Source organism: Saccopteryx bilineata, chromosome 3 (assembly GCF_036850765.1).
Source record: "Saccopteryx bilineata isolate mSacBil1 chromosome 3, mSacBil1_pri_phased_curated, whole genome shotgun sequence".
Taxonomy (NCBI): domain Eukaryota; kingdom Metazoa; phylum Chordata; class Mammalia; order Chiroptera; family Emballonuridae; genus Saccopteryx; species Saccopteryx bilineata.
In genome coordinates this window covers 5,985,948-6,002,545 of record NC_089492.1, presented here as the reverse complement: position 1 = coordinate 6,002,545, position 16,598 = coordinate 5,985,948, and the positions used below count along the sequence as shown (strand labels likewise).

Genomic DNA, 16,598 nt, shown 5'->3' with positions numbered 1-16,598 from the left:
CATCTACATGAATGACATCCTTCTACACGGACCCACCCCAGGGGAGCTATCCACATGGGCATCTACATGAATGACATCCTTCTACATGGACCCACCCCAGGGGAGCTGTCCACATAGGCATCTACATGAATGACATCCTTCTACACGGACCCACCCCAGGGGAGCTGTCCACATGGGCATCTACATGAATGACATCCTTCTACACGGACCCACCCCAGGGGAGCTGTCCACATGGGCATCTACATGAATGACATCCTTCTACACTGACCCACCCCAGGGGAGCTGTCCACATGGGCATCTACATGAATGACATCCTTCTACACTGACCCACCCCGGGGGAGCTGTCCACATGGGCATCTACATGAATGACATCCTTCTACACTGACCCACCCCAGGGGAGCTGTCCACATGGGCATCTACATGAATGACATCCTTCTACACGGACCCACCCCAGGGGAGCTGTCCACATGGGCATCTACATGAATGACATCCTTCTACACGGACCCACCCCAGGGGAGCTGTCCACATGGGCATCTACATGAATGACATCCTTCTACACGGACCCACCCCAGGGGAGCTGTCCACATGGGCATCTCTATGAATGACATCCTTCTACACGGACCCACCCCGGGGGAGCTGTCCACATGGGCATCTACATGAATGACATCCTTCTACACTGACCCACCCCGGGGGAGCTGTCCACATGGGCATCTACATGAATGACATCCTTCTACACGGACCCACCCCAGGGGAGCTGTCCACATGGGCATCTACATGAATGACATCCTTCTATACGGACCCACCCCAGGGGAGCTCTCCACATGGGCATCTACATGAATGACATCCTTCTACACTGACCCACCCCAGGGGAGCTGTCCACATGGGCATCTACATGAATGACATCCTTCTACACAGACCCACCCCAAGGGAGCTGTCCACATGGACATCTACATGAATGACATCCTTCTACACGGACCCACCCCAGGGGAGCTGTCCACATGGACATCTACATGAATGACATCCTTCTACACGGACCCACCCCAGGGGAGCTGTCCACATGGGCATCTACATGAATGATATCCTTCTACACGGACCCACCCCAGGGGAGCTGTCCACATGGGCATCTCTATGAATGACATCCTTCTACACTGACCCACCCCGGGGGAGCTGTCCACATGGGCATCTACATGAATGACATCCTTCTACACTGACCCACCCCAGGGGAGCTGTCCACATGGGCATCTACATGAATGACATCCTTCTACATGGACCCACCCCAGGGGAGCTGTCCACATGGGCATCTACATGATTGACATCCTTCTACACGGACCTACCCCAGGGGAGCTGTCCACATGGGCATCTACATGAATGACATCCTTCTATACAGACCCACCCCAGGGGAGCTGTCCACATGGGCATCTACATGAATGACATCCTTCTACACGGACCCACCCCAGGGGAGCTGTCCACATGGGCATCTACATGAATGACATCCTTCTACACGGACCCACCCCAGGGGAGCTGTCCACATGGGCATCTCTATGAATGACATCCTTCTACACTGACCCACCCCGGGGGAGCTGTCCACATGGGCATCTACATGAATGACATCCTTCTACACAAATATGTAGCGGTGCCACACATACAAGGCACATCTGTCAGCTTTGGCAATTTAAATCATCCTCTGATAATACAACCCATTACCATCTAAAAACTTCAATGAATTTTATTGTACAAAGTTTTATCTCAACATCTGTGCGTATTTTAAAGTGCTGATTAGACTGGTATCACTACCATTGTGCATTTATTCTAATACACAACAATTGAGCATCTAAGTTCCAGGCAAGATTCAAAAGGTTGACTTCAACAAATGTATTAAACACTACTTACAAATCTTAGAAAAACTATTAGCTGATTTCTTAAACAATAAAAGCTTATGCTTTTTTTTTTTGGAGTTTATTTATGTCATTTTGTTTTTGTGTGATGTTCTCCAAATCCTCTTTATTTGATAGACACTTATCCACTAAAACCTGGAGGTGACAGCTGGTTGACCCATTTCAAACAATCCAGTATACCAGGATGCCCCAGTGAATAAAAAGCTTTTTATGTACTTTTTTCCCTTGTTTGTATTCCCCCCCCCCTAGCTCTCTCAGAAGACATGCCAGAAAGTTAAGTTGGCTGTGTGAAAGTTCTGGAAATGCTGGGGAAGCCATCTTTATTGAGTAGAGTGAGTCCATGGCCCCATCGTCCAGGGAAGAGTGTAATCAGGCTTGGATCCCTGGACCCCCCTCTGGAAGAAAACTGACTTCCATCAAGAAACATTTGATTTGGACTGCTGCCTGAGCAAGAAATAAATGAAAATTTGAGAGAGTATTTGCTATAGAAGCAAGCTTTCTTCAATGGAGTAACTGGAAAAGTAAATAATATGACAATTTTTGTACCCCCAAATTTGTAGAGCTGCTCGTCTAAGTAAGATTAAATTCTTAATTTTGGAACCCCCAGTAACAAGGCTTTAGTCCAAGTCCTTGATGGCTTTACTATACACATAGTAAGTCACTGTCACTCAGGGGTGGGATTCAAATAATTTAACAACCGGTTCTCTGCCCTAATGACCGTTTTAAGTATAAAAAATGATCTACCAAAAGGTAGTTTATTGTTTCAAGCATTTAATACTTAAGAAAGAACAATAAAAGAGGTATTCAAAACTCAATTATGTTATAAGAAAGATTTTAAAATATTAATGAAAAGATATTAAGTAATACCTGACAAAAACCAATAAAACTGTTATTTAAGATATTTCCATGTTGCTCTTTGGCGTCCTCACAATTCTTTTCCCCTATGGACGGAATGAACATTACTACGGGTGCTCAGAATGCGCTGTTGTGCAGATGAACTTTGAAGAGTAAGGAATGTAACTGTGATTTCCACATTGGGCAGCTGCCCAGGTGCCCACCTTAGAGAGAAACTGATCACAAGTGCCATTTTCACAACTGGTTCGCTGAACTCAACAAAAAATTGGGTATCAGTTCTACAGAACCCGTGCTAACTAGCTGAATCCCCCATTGCTGTCACTGCTAGAAAATTCTGTGTAGTCCAGAAGTTGATGGCAAGTGTTTGTTTGTTTTAAAAGCCACCAGGAAGAACCAGCACACACTTTCATGCACAGAGTCCCTCTCTCACGCACACACACACATACACACACACACACAGATATACATGCTTGTTATAGAACAGTAGGGTACGGTCTCACCATGTTTGCTATTCTCAATATCAGGATCTTCAACATGATGTTCTCTAAAAATATTTTATTGATTGATTTTCTAGAGAGAGGAAGTGGGGAGAGAGAGAGAAATGTCCATTTGTTGTTGCACTGACTTGTGCAGGCATTGGCAGATGATTCCTGTCCGTGCCCTGCCTGGGGAGCGAATCCGTAAGCTTAGTATATCTAGAAGACACTGTGACCAACGGAGCTACCCAGCCAGGACCTTCACCATTCTGTTTTAAGTTAAAAAACTTAAATAAGCCTGGAATAATAATCTTGACTATTTAAGGACCTCAGGAAGAAGTGGTCTCCGGGAGGGTAGTGGGTCATTTAAAAAAAAAATTATTTTATGAGTCACAGTCTCTCTGTGATGTTTGTCCTGTGGCATGCAGCGTTGGGCCGGGCATCCGTGTTTGAATGGCTCTTCAGCTCCTCCAGAGTTACTGCGGAGATGGAATTTCCTGTTGATATTTTATCTGAGAATCAGGCTGGAGGACGGCAGTTGAGTGAGCTTTCCGTTCTCCCCAAGGATGGGGCTCAGGGTCCACCCCTGGGAGGCCAAGAGTTTGCCCTGGGGCGAACCACCCAGTCTTTCTGCTGGACTGACAGTTTGAAAGAAGCTAGAGGCCAAGAGACCTCATACAGTAGCAATGAGAGAGGAGAGTTTTGTTAAATTATGATAAAATCCATGCTTCTAGGGGAGTTGCAAAAGTCATTCCTGTCGGATGTGCTTAAAATCAACAGCCAGATTGCTCCTGCCAAGTTCTCTGAGGCTACTGACTAAAGCCCTGCGCTATTGCAGATAGTAACAAACCTGCTAGCTTCATGCCTTAATGATAATCCTGGCAGTTCTTTCTCAGTTTCTCAGTAATGCATGGTAATCATTATTTACTGAGTAACCACCATGTGCAAGGTACTCTTCTAGGAGCTTAAATATGCCGGATAGTTAAGCCTCATAACAGCTTTGCAAGGTTATAAGGAGTAGCAAGGGATGAGTTGTTATCTCATCTTAAAGATGAGGAAACAAATTCAGGGCATGTAAACAACTTGCTCAGTGTCACAACAGTGGTGATGTCAGTGCGCTTAGAGTACTCTTTGAAGAAAATAAGACTCACGTAGGTAAGAACTAATTCCAAGTCACGGATAATTTAGGAACATTTTTATAGGAAAAAAAAAGTTAATATGGTAAACGTATTAAAAAAATAGTTATAACTCCCCAATAACTCTCATCATGAATAATTTGGAATTAAAGGGTTTTGAATGATCTCTACCTTATTTTTCTTGGAGGACAGCCAAATCCTTAATAAGAATTTCTGCAAAGGAGGAACCTGGGACCGAATCATATTTATAGAGGCAAAGATGATTTTTATTTCAATCTCACATTCCTACTCTCCACTTGAATTTGCCAATTAATACCGGAATAGCAAGTAATGTGAAGACTTAATTTTGGCTTGTCTGAGTCCTCCTTATCCCTACTGCGAATCCTATCTTAGGCGTAAGGCGTCTTGATGCTGAGTCAAACCTGCTCGTGGGCTCCTCCCTCCCTTGCCTCTCTCGCTCACGTCCACAGCAAGATTCCCTATTCAGACTGTGGCACAAGTATCGCTTAGTTTCTGTTAGGTAAATTGAGTGGAAATGGGGTGGGTTCAGTGCTGTGCTCTAGCCTGCTCACACCGGCTCCCCCAGAGCTGACCACACACCTCTCCCCCAGCCCTCCCTGCCTTTTGTGACATGTCGTGGGTAGCTTGAAATTGGCCATGGTGGGCGTGTGTACACCTTGGAAATCAGGAAATGCTACCAGTCAGGGCTTTCATCCCCCTAGAGGCAGTTGTTAAACCTTTCCCATCAGTACTGCTGCAGAGATTGCATTCTTTGCGCACAGGTACCTGCTGTCTTCGCTGCGTGTCTCTGTGCCGCCCTTCCCTGCAAGAGGAGAATTTTGAAGTTGGGCTTGACCATACGGCTTGCTCGGTCAGTGGAAGGTGACCAGGAGCCCATGGGCCGTTCCTAAGCGGAGGGCCACGCGCCCAGTTTCTCTTTATCTCGTGCCACGAGCTGGCACGTCTCAGGGAGTGGCTGTGTCTTCAGTCTGAGTCCCTGAATAGAGAGGACAGGAAGCAAACTCGCAGCCCGCCTGCAAAGGTCATGGACATAAAAGCAAGGAGTAGATCTTTCCTTTTGTGACCAGGTGGGGTTGGTTTGCTGTTATTCCAGCGTTAATCAGGCTAGGCTGATGAGACACCAATTGGGACCTATAATTGAGGTGCTATCCTAACAGAAAGCCTAAATTATGGGATATTCACTCATGGGCTTGGGAGTGGGAAGCAAAGAATATGTTATTGAAGAATGGATAAGTGGCAACCCATGTTATCCAGTGGTGATGCTGTCACCTGTGACAGCTGAGAAGGTAGGGATGTCCCAAAGGAGCGTGAGGTTTTAGACAAAGAGCCTGCGGACCGTCTGCTGCTCACACGCCGGAGGCGCTAGGGTCTGTCTGTACCTAATGAAGTCGAAGTCCTAGAAGCGGAAGTGTAGTTTAGCAAAGCATTGTTTATCTTGGAGTGATGGGAGGGAGTAGAAATGTCCAGAAAATTGAGGACTCAGAGGACTAGAGGATGTAATTGATTCCGATTTCCAAACAATAAGATAAAACTGCCATCTTTCAGTGACAATGGCTGGTTAAAATTCCAGCCTTGTGGCGAGGACCGACAGAACAGAAGGTAGGGTTCTTTTTTTAAAACCTCTGAACTGATTAGAGTGGCACCAATTGAATGTCTTACACGGGACAAAGGGGCTCCAGGAAAAGAGATGCTAAGTGTGGTTTTCCCAACTGGAGCCAGATAAAATCAAGAGAACTTGAATTTAAGTCTGGCCAGAGTCCTAACTGGAAAGGCATCATGGATGTGACCATTAGCACATGGTTGGTTTGGGATTCTGTCACTAGCAACCAAAGCACCCTGCATACTACACTGTATCACAGGGTTACTGGCAGGCTAAACTGAGACCGTGCCCATCAAGTTCTTGGCACAGAGTAAGTGTTCAATAAATAGAAATTTTTAACAAGTCTCTCATAAGCTGAGAGCCGTTCTGTCAACTCACATGGGCCTGAGAGCAGATAAGGAGTAGCCCAGAAATCTCAGTTAAAAGGTTCAGCGATAATAATTTCAGCAAACGGAAATGGTCCCGGGTTGGGTCAGCGTGGGGTGATGGAAAGAACTTGGGTAGAATTAGACAGAGGAGTCTGAAAGCCTCCCCCGCCTCTCAACAAGCTGAGTGACGGCTGACCAAATTGCACCCCAGTGCTGGGCCTTGGCTCTCTCCTCTCTAACGTGGGGGTGGCATTTCCTCTGAAGGCTAGGGAGGCTGCTGAAGAGTTGGGAGAAGGCATTTGTTGTTTTATACCCAAGGTACTTCGAATGAATATTTTATGATTTTCTTACTATTTCTTATTTTGCTAGGATCCAACCAAACAAACGAGGAAGCTTGATTGGCTTTAGAAGAAAGAAGAATCGCAGCAGCTAACAGGGGGACTCATTTATCCTGGGGACCACAGAACCCTGATTTGGTGACCCACCCCCCCGATTCCAGGGTCAGGTCCTGAGTAATCTACCACAGTTAACTCAGCGCGTTCCCATGGGTGACCCCTATTGTCATCGGCAAATTGGTACAATAAAACTGAGCTCAAGAATATATATTCCAGTGTATTCCGCATTCGGGGTGAAGACTTCTCTCCCTTGCTGGTCCTGTGGGAGAAGGCACAGAGTGTCAGGACTGCCGGCCGCCACCCGGGGGCCCTGAGCAGAGCCAGCCTGAGGATGAAGCCGGAGGCTGAGGACAGGGGCACCCAGGGGTGGAAAGACCTGCCTCTGTGCTGACGTCCTCGAGCTGCTCACCCTACTAGACCTGGAACCCACCGTACCTCCGCACTTACAGTTAGATGAGGTTATGGATTTCCTTATTTTTATGCCAGACTTTCAATCAGTAGAAACTGATCAGCTTCACAAGGGTAGGGTAGCACTGGAAGGTAGAGAACACCAGGGTGGCTGACGGTCAGAGCCCCGAACTCCAGCCACGCAAGTTCATAACCTGCTTCGACCTGTGCTGGCTGTGTGGCCTTGGGACACTTGCTCCCCCTTTCTGTGCTTCAGTGTTTGATTCTGACAAACAGTGATGATCATAATAGATCTTACTCCCTAAGAGCTCCCAAGAGGATGAATTTGCATAACATACAACACAGTGCCTGTCTGGCTCATAGCAGGTCCCAATATAATCGGATTCATTATCATGATTACCTCCAGAAGCAGAGATCATCTTAGGATCTACAGATCGATCCCAAGCCGGGGCCTCGATTCCCCGTTTCTCTCCTTGACTCTCCATCGCTTAATTACCTTGGGTTTTGCTTCTGTTCCCTTTGCTGACCTTCTCTTCCCTCCATTCCGGTCGCTAGCCATAATTGGTATTGATTCATAGTTTTGTTTCTGTATTTTAAAATACGTAGCTTTACATTTCTTTTTTAATTTAAGAAGGAAAAGAGCAGAACATTTTATATTTCCTTCAATAAAAAAAGGAACATTTTGACTTGCTTTTTATGTATTCCCACTACATTCCTCTGCTTGGCTTTGGTCCAGCGTTCCACTCTGTCAAAATCATTTTAAATCTTGACACTGTCAGTGACTGACTTTGCCATCCTTCCTGGCTTTCCATCATCTGCCAAGTCCTGGGCAGCACCTGCCATTTCAGACCTCTCTATCAGTTACCAGGTTAGGCGGGTATGGTGGGGATCTCTAAGTCAACACCACTCCAGCGTTCGTGAGCTCACAGCCACCTGGAGCGCTGTGGAAACACAGAACCCTTGGACCCAGACATTCTGCTCCAGAAGGTCTGTCACAGGGACTTAGAATTTGCATCTCTAACAAGATCCCACGTGGTGCTGAGTAGGGCAGCCCTAAATAACAGTGGCTTAACCGAGTTAGTAGTTCATGTATCTCTTATGCTGGAGAGGTCCAGAGGCAGGTGTCCAGGATGGGCACCGTGCTGTCGGAACCCAGGCTCCTTCTCTCTCCTGTCTGCTCTGCCTGGCACGTCACTTTCTATTCCAGAACGGTTGCTCCAGCTCCAGCCATCACGTCCACATTCAGGCCGGGAAGAAGGAGGCAGTGGGACAAGGATGTGCTCCCGCATTTTAAGGACATCTCAGTTGTATGTGGCACTTCCATTTATATCTTCTTGGGCATAACTTGGTCACGTAGCCAAGTTGAACTAGCTACAAAGAAATCTGGGAGGGACAGTTTTTTATTTTGGGTGTCTTGTTCCCAGCTAAACATCAGGGTTCATGACCACATTCGAGGAGAAGGCATTTCTAACATTGCTGATTTTCAATAAAGTAATGACCTACTTTCCCCCAACTCTCCGGCTAGCAATTTGCAACCTCAAGCTCCTTCTGTGATAGGCAATTAATATCAAATTCTGAATTTCTCTGTGTTAGTCTGCTCAGGCTGCTGTAGTCAAACAGCACCGACTGCATGGCTTAACCAGATCCTTATTTCTCGCAGCTCTGGCTGCTGTGAAGTCCCAGATCAGCAGTTGTACATAGCAGCCTTCTCACTCTGTCCTCACAGGGAGGCTTGGAGGCCGGACAGGAGACGAGAGAGAGACACTCTGGTGCCTCTCATAAGGACACTAACCCTATCTGACCAGGACCCCACCCTATGATCTTATTTAGCCTTAATCACCTCCTTATAGGCCCCATTTCTAAACAGAGGCACACTGGGGGTGTGTGGCTTCAACAAATGACTTTTGGGTGGTCATAATTCAGTCCGTAGGACCCTCCTATAGGTAAGTATTATTAATTTTATTTCAGAGTTCGGGAAATCATATGTCAGAGAGTTCTGATGATTTTCCTGAGGACCCAAAGCAACGAAGCGCTCACGTTGAGCTTTGGATGCAGTCTGTGATAGCCCCGCCCACTCCCAGTGCATCATTCTGCATCCCCAGAACTGTATGTTTGTTTGCAGGATGAGCCTTGAACCTGCCAACTAACAGTTGCTGATACAGAGCTGGGCATCTGTTTCTCCCCTGGGTCTCTACATCCGCTGGCTACCAGCTGATCTAGGCTGGGCAGGGCTGGTGCCTCTAAGCTGCTGGCTGGGTCAAGGTCTGCTGCCCGGGGCTCGCGCCTTCCCTGGATCCCTGAACTTGTCAGGATACAGTCTTCTCAAGCCGCAGGCAGAGCGCGCCCGGCCATGGGAGCACATTTCAACCCCCGCCTGCAGAGGGACTGCTTCATGCCGTGGCCGAGGGAGGTCGCGTGACCAAGGCCAGGGGAGACAGTGTGCTCGTCCCAGGAGGCCATAAATCCTTTTGAATGTATTCTAATCTACCGAAAGCCGCGAGGCAGATGCACCGGAGTGGAAAGAGCACTAGACTGCGGATCAGGAGTCCTGAGTTCTGGTCCCAGATCTGCTGTTAATGACTTTCATGACCTTAGACACTCCGCTAAGCCTTTCTGGATCTCTGAGGTCTCTTCGGGCTTTGGCTTAGGAAGCTGCGGCTTGAAAAACAAAATCCGTGCCCCTCGCACTTCTAACTACCTCTGAGGGCAGCTTAATCTTTACTTATTCCAAGCAAAAATGCACACACAGCCCCGGAGCCCCATCAGAACCGTTGGGCTAATGTTCACGACTCTGTTAATGATCAGACAGGAGCACTGGGCAGGTGGACCCGCTGGTCACAGGAAGGCTCAGAAAGCAGTGAGGCCATTGAGAAGCCATTGACGCCGTGACCTTCTGCTCCCCGGGCCCGAGTGCGGGCTGGGCCTCTGCTCAGCCAGGTGAGCTTTAATTTCGCTGATTTATGATAATGCCTCTGAGTGCATGGGTGAACATGCTATGGTGTATTTTGCAGAATTAATGAAGTCTGATTAATCTCCCAGTCCCCAGCACATTCTGTTCTGAGAAATGGAGCGAGACTGCCAGGCTTTTGTGTAAATTACGCAGGGGGGATTCATGGCAGGGGAATCAACTGGAATCCTCACACCCTGAAATCCTTAATCCCATTGATCTTTGGGTAGATTCTTTGACCATTAGACCTGATGACTAGGGAGAGACCCTTCTAGCAACCCGGTGTACAATAGCAGCCGCTGAGGTTAACTGAGCCATCACCAGTGTCAGGCGGGCTGCTTGGCCCTCCCCTGCACTATCCCGATTATTGGAAAGAACACACACGTGTGGCTGGGACAGACACCAGTTCAAATTCTGCTCTCACAACCTTCGAGGATGTTACACTTGCACATGGATGTAGAGTGGGTTCTGCTGGTGTCTCTCATATACCCCACCCCTCACTTCTCTGCCGATCCAAGTCTGCACCACGACAGTTCCAGCACGTTGACCTCTCCCGTTTTGTCGGGAGAGATAAGCATGTCAGTAATAACTTATACTGAACAGAGAACCGATGGTGGCTTTACGCTGCAGACTGAAAAAACTCAGTGTATCCTCGTCACTGGGGTGAAATCCCTCTTAAAAAGTATTGGAGGTTATGGAGACCCGCTTGAGAGTTTAGGGTTGTTGCTATTGAAGTCCGCAGAGGGGAAGAGGTTACAGTGTGACGGAAAGGGGCTGTGTTAGCAATCGGGAGGCCTGAATCTAAGCCCTGGCTTTGGGGACTATAAAATGGGTGATTTTGGGCTAAGTCACTCAACTTTTTAAAAAAATTATTTATTGATTGATTTTTTCTTTTTTAGAGAGAGAGAGGAAGAGAAAGAGAAACAGAGAGACATTGGTTGTTCCACTTATTTATGCATTATATTGGTTGATTCTTTTATGGGCCCCTGACCGGGGATCAAACCGACAACCTTGGAATACGAGGACAACACTCTAACCAACTGGGCTACCCGGCCAGGGCTCAGCCACTAAACTTTTTGAGTCTCAGTTTCCTCCGTGGGGAATACTAATGCCTGTCGAACCTGTTGCACAGACATCTTGCAGAGGTCCTGGGAGATAAAAGCTGTCAATGACTAGTAGCTCCATTTGACTGATGGAGAGACTGAGGACACAAGTGTGAGAGGTAGAACAGAAGGAACACGGGTCTCCAGCATTTCTCCAGCCTCATCTTGTTCCCCCTGCGTCCTTCACTGACTCTGCTGTAACCACACTGGCACTGGGCCCTTCCCTGAATAAGCCCAGCAAGTTTATTCCCGCCTCAGGGCCTTTGCACCTGCTGTTTCCTCTCCGAGAGGACTCTTCCCCTACACCTTCCTGTTCTCTAAGAAGAGGCTAGCTCCTTCTTGCCATTGAGGTCTCAGCCCCAACATCGCTTCTTCGGAGAGGACTTCCACGGACACCCGTCCATGGTGGTCCGTCTCCCAGCCCCCTTTAGCACATCGTCTCATAGCACTGTTTACTTCCTGAGACGAGCTTCTTTGTAATGGTCTCCGGCGGCTCCTTCTCCTCGAGAAGAGAGAGCCTCCGTGTCTCATTTTCCTCTATTCCTCCAAGTGCTGAGAACAGGCTTTGGCACACGACAGACACACAATAACCAGTGTTTGTAAATGAGTGAATTAGCACGTAGAGATTTAACTTATTAACTTTAATAGCTTTAACACATGCCATATGGCTGTACCATAATTCACTTAATCAGGCCTTTAGAGACGGGCACTGAATTTGTTTTCTCTGTTTCTTCTCTACTTTTCTTTATTGTTTGTTTATTTATTTATTTTTCTGTAACAAACAAATGAGTACAATCTGTGTGTACTCGTTAGATTCTGTCCACAGAGGACATCCTTGGCAGTGGCTGGCTGGATCACAGGCCGTGCGTGTTTACAACATGTGAATGGATTGACAGGCCTCCCTCTAGGATCTGTCCATCAGTTCACGTCCTCACCGACGGGTCGGGCTTCCCTCTGAGCCCCTGCTGATGGCATGTGCTCGCTGAGACTCCTTTGCTGCCAGCCCGCATGCTCTCCGACGGAGAACCTCACAGCTCTGCTCCGCTTCTCGGCCGTGAGCTCCAGAGAGGTCTCCTCCCTCTTTATTCGGGCTGCCTTCCCCAGCCTGCCAGGGCGGTAGAAGGGACGTTTTAAATACATGGTTGTGCCCATCGAGATGATTATTTATGGTTCAGCTAATATTTACTCCCTTTCCCTATCCCCATGAAAGGAAAGTGCCACCTCCACTTCCTGGCTTTGTCCTTGGCCACATCAAGCTTTAGACAATAGGAGATTAGCAGATGTGCTGTGAGGAGAAGCTGGAAATATGCTGCATGCAGAGGTGGATTTAACGGCGGGCACACCAGGCGGGCGTCCTGGGCCCCGACTTTTGATGGGTCCCACAAAACCCCAACTTTACACTTTTTTCAAATGACACCAAGTTTGATTTCATATGTGCAATTTTACCATTAATAGTACATAATATTTTTTATTTATTTAAAAATATGGGCCCTGGCCGGTTGGCTCAGTGGTAGAGCGTCAGCCTGGCGTGCAGGAGTCCCGGGTTCGATTCCCGGCCAGGGCACACAGGAGAAGTGCCCATCTGCTTCTCCACCCCTCCCCCTCTCCTTCCTCTCTGTCTCTCTCTTCCCCTCCCGCAGCCGAGGCTCCATTGGAGCAAAGTTGGCCTGGGTGCTGAGGATGGCTCCATGGCCTCTGCCTCAGGTGCTAGAATGGATCTGGTTGCAACAGAGCAACACCCCAGATGGGCAGAGCATCGCCCCCTGGTGGGCATGCCAGGTGGGCGCATGCGGGAGTCTGTCTGACTACCTCCCCGTTTCCAGCTTCGGAAAAATACAAAAAAATAAAAAATAAAAATACGGTTAACGTGTATTTTTATTTTCCCTGTCTCACTCTTTTTTTAAAAAAATTTTTTTGTTGTTGTATTTTTCTGAAGCTGGAAACGGGGAGAGACAGTCAGACAGACTCCCGCATGCACCCGACTGGGATCCACTAGGCATGCCCACCAGGGGTGGCGCTCTGCCCACCAGGGGGCGATGCTCTGCCCCTCCGGGGCGTCGCTCTGCCGCGACCAGAGCCACTCTAGCGCCTGGGGCAGAGGCCAAGGAGCCATCCCCAGTGCCCGGGCCATCTTTGCTCCAATGGAGCCTTGGCTGTGAGAGGGGAAGAGAGAGACAGAGAGGAAGGGGGGGGTGGAGAAGCAAATGGGCACTTCTCCTATGTGCCCTGGCCGGGAATCGAACCTGAGTCCCCCGCACGCCAGGCCGGCGCTCTCACTCTTTTCTTTTTTTAAGGGGTCCAATATTTTCTTCTGTGCTCGGGGCCTGAACTGACTTTAATCTGCCTCTGGCTGCATGACTGGACTTACTCTCTCTAGTCCTGACTTTTGCCATGAGAATAACATGCCTTAAGAAGGTCCTACCCCATGAAGGGTGTATAGATTAGCATGTGTAGATTTAACATTATTTTTAATAGCTTTATAATATGCAGCATACTTGGACCCAACTTGCCTTTGGAGCTAAACCTAAAGAAGCTTAGCCTAGATCAACGAAAATCCGGCTGTCTTGTGGATGCACAAGCTACAAGCTTGTTGTTACATGACACTGACATTTCTGTTTTTATTTGTTACACAGCAAAAATTGACTGATACAAAGTCCAGCTTGAACCTGGAGCTCGCATTTTGTAGCGCCTTGGCTCTTCCTGTGTCAAATACTAAACATCTATGAGGGCAGTGATGGCAGAGAAATATTTAAATTACTTGCCTTCACTTTGCATGGGCTTCACTGGCCCTTTCGAAAGCCTAGGGCTAAATGAGTCCTAGGTGGGATGAGAAACCAATAGCTTTGCTGGAACAGCATGGGCAAGGGTGTGAAGAAGGAGCATGTAAGACCTGTTCTAGGACCAGTAAGCAAGCTAGAGAATTGAGCACTTGAAGAGTATTGAGAGGAAGCAAAACTCAAGAAGTATTTTAGTTAGAAAATAGGAATTGAGGAAGATAGCGTTCGCTCTACTCTTTACCTACTGGGTCCAGCAAAGGAGTATAAGCTAGAGCAGGGGTCCCCAAACTACGGCCCGCGGGCCACATGCGGCCCCCTGAAGCCATTTATCTGGCCCCTGCCGCACTTCTGGAAGGGGCACCTCTTTCATTGGTGGTCAGTGAGAGGAGCACTTTATGTGGCGGCATCGCAAAGCACGGCGTCACTCATGTACAGTACTACTTCCGGTGATGCAGGATGCATGCCTCATGGTTCTGGAAGCGCGTCATATCACTTGATATGGCTAGCAGTGACAAATATGGAACCAGACATTGACCATTTCATTAGCCAAAAGCAGGCCCATAGTTCTCAGTGAAATACTGGTCAGTTTGCTGATTTAAATTTACTTGTTCTTTATTTTAAATACTGTATTTGTTCCCGTTTTGTTTTTTTACTTTAAAATAAGATATGTGCAGTGTGCATAGGGATTTGTTCATAGTTTTTTTTTTATAGTCTGGCCCTCCAACGGTCTGAGGGACAGTGAAATGGCCCCAAAGTTTGGGGACCCCTGAGCTAATTGTGTATCACCCTGGATTGTGGGGCACCCTGGATGCTAATTGTGTATCAGTCCCAGATGGTAAGTCATTGCCATTTAGAGGTCAGCTACATAATGACAGTGGGTAATGGCCTGGGGTTAGTTAGGTCGGCTGTGCCAAGTAGAAAGGCTGGGAGGCAACTTTATTCATAATTCCGTTGTTTCCATCTAGAACACCCTTGTGAATTAAGCTGTGTTTAACAGAGTGCCCACCCACATGTTAATATGGTTGTAACGTGGCATTGTCTTTATAAGAAGACATCAGTTTTAATTCTCAGAAGTCATCTTGAATGTGGCCTTCTGGGTATGTATCTGCTTTCCAGTAGGATTCAGTGTGAAACAATTATTTTGTGAGTTGTTTTCGGTACTTCAGCGGTTCAATTACACTAGCATTCACTCATTCATTTCAAGTCTTCAGTAGCATCATGAAAAGTTGTATTGCTGCGAGTTTGCATGCCACATCCAGCACTTTTAAGCAAACTGTTTTACCTCGAGGAGACTCGGTTCCTTCCCCTGAAAAGCAGGTGGATGAAACCCATCTCACTAGGTTGCTGCCTCGCTTACGTGAGGCTACGCATGGAGCCCACAGCATTGCCTCTGGCTCAGGCAGGTCCCTGTCCGTGCCATCTGCTATAGCCCAGATAAATACATTTTCCTGAGAAGCGGGAGGAAGCGGAGGCCGGTTCTGCGCTGGGCACAGCGGAGAAGAAGGGATCCTTGTCCTTGCAAATCTCAAAGACAGGAAGAAGCAGACTAAGGCAGGCTGAGCAAAGTGAGGGCTGAAACGAGGGTGTCCCCTCAGCGTCCCGGACCCTGCCGTCTGCCTGCCTGTAGGAGATGGACGTCACAAGTAGCACCCTGCCCCAGCCCCACAGCCTCCCCTTCGGCTGCTGTATTCTTACAGCCTCTCCTAGGATGACCCGAGGCTGGGCCATGACCCTAACTGGGTCAGCGGGCGCTGCTCTTGGATTTCATACTTATCTGGATAGCAGGTGGACTTACTCCAGGCTGTGGATTACTCCGGGTTTTTCTAATTTGATTTTTTTTGGCTAATAGGAGTCTGATACGCAGACCTAGAAAGCGGAGCAGATCTTCCTGTGCTACGTTTCTTTGGGGGGGGGGGCGGTGACGTACCTGAAGCAGAGGTTAGGCTGGGCTCGGTTACTGGATGGGCTCACCGTGTGTTGAAGGGCATAGACTGCTTTTCATGTCCCTCTTTCCTACTGCCTTCTCCCCCAAGCCCCCACGGGCTGGTTGAGTAAACGGAGCCCCGCCTGGCCCTCCGAGACAAACCGCTCTTCTCTCTCATCCCCTTGCTCCCTTCCTGGTCAGCACTGTGCACGGGAACTGTCCGCAATGCTGGGAGTGCTCTGCACCTGCGGTGTCCAGTGTGGGAGCCACTAATGGGAGGAGAATGGAGGGGAGGTAGGTGGGGCTATTTGTAGAAGATCATCTAAAAAAATCTAGTGAAAGTTAGTAGGTGTCTTAAAAAATATATAGGGGGTAAACTTAACTATACACTGCATTCTTTAAAAGTAATTTAAAAAGCAAAACAGCCTGACCGGGTGGTGGCATGGTGGATAGAGCGTCAGACTGGGACGTGGAGGACCCAGGTTCAAAACCCCGAGGTTGCTGGCTTGAGAGTGGGTTCACCAGCTTGAGCACAGGCTCACCAGCTTGAGTGTGGGGTCGCTGGCTTGAGGGTGGTATCATACAGTAGACATGACCCCATGGTTGCTGGCTTGAGCCCAAAGGTTGCTGGCTTGAAGCCTCCAAGGTCACTGGCTTGAGCCCAAGGTTACTGGCTTGAGCAAGGGGTCACTC

At 48.1% G+C, this 16,598-nt stretch overlaps 1 long non-coding RNA gene across 2 annotated transcripts in view; it reads left to right on the top strand.

The window, feature by feature from the left end:
- The first annotated feature begins 10,018 nt into the window (after positions 1-10,018).
- Positions 10,019-16,598, top strand: part of LOC136329447 (uncharacterized) — a 196,082-nt gene continuing 189,502 nt past the window's right edge. For both annotated transcript variants that reach the window (XR_010730190.1, XR_010730191.1), the window contains exon 1: positions 10,019-10,091. This is a non-coding gene — a long non-coding RNA (uncharacterized lncRNA). The remainder of the gene's footprint in view (positions 10,092-16,598) is intronic.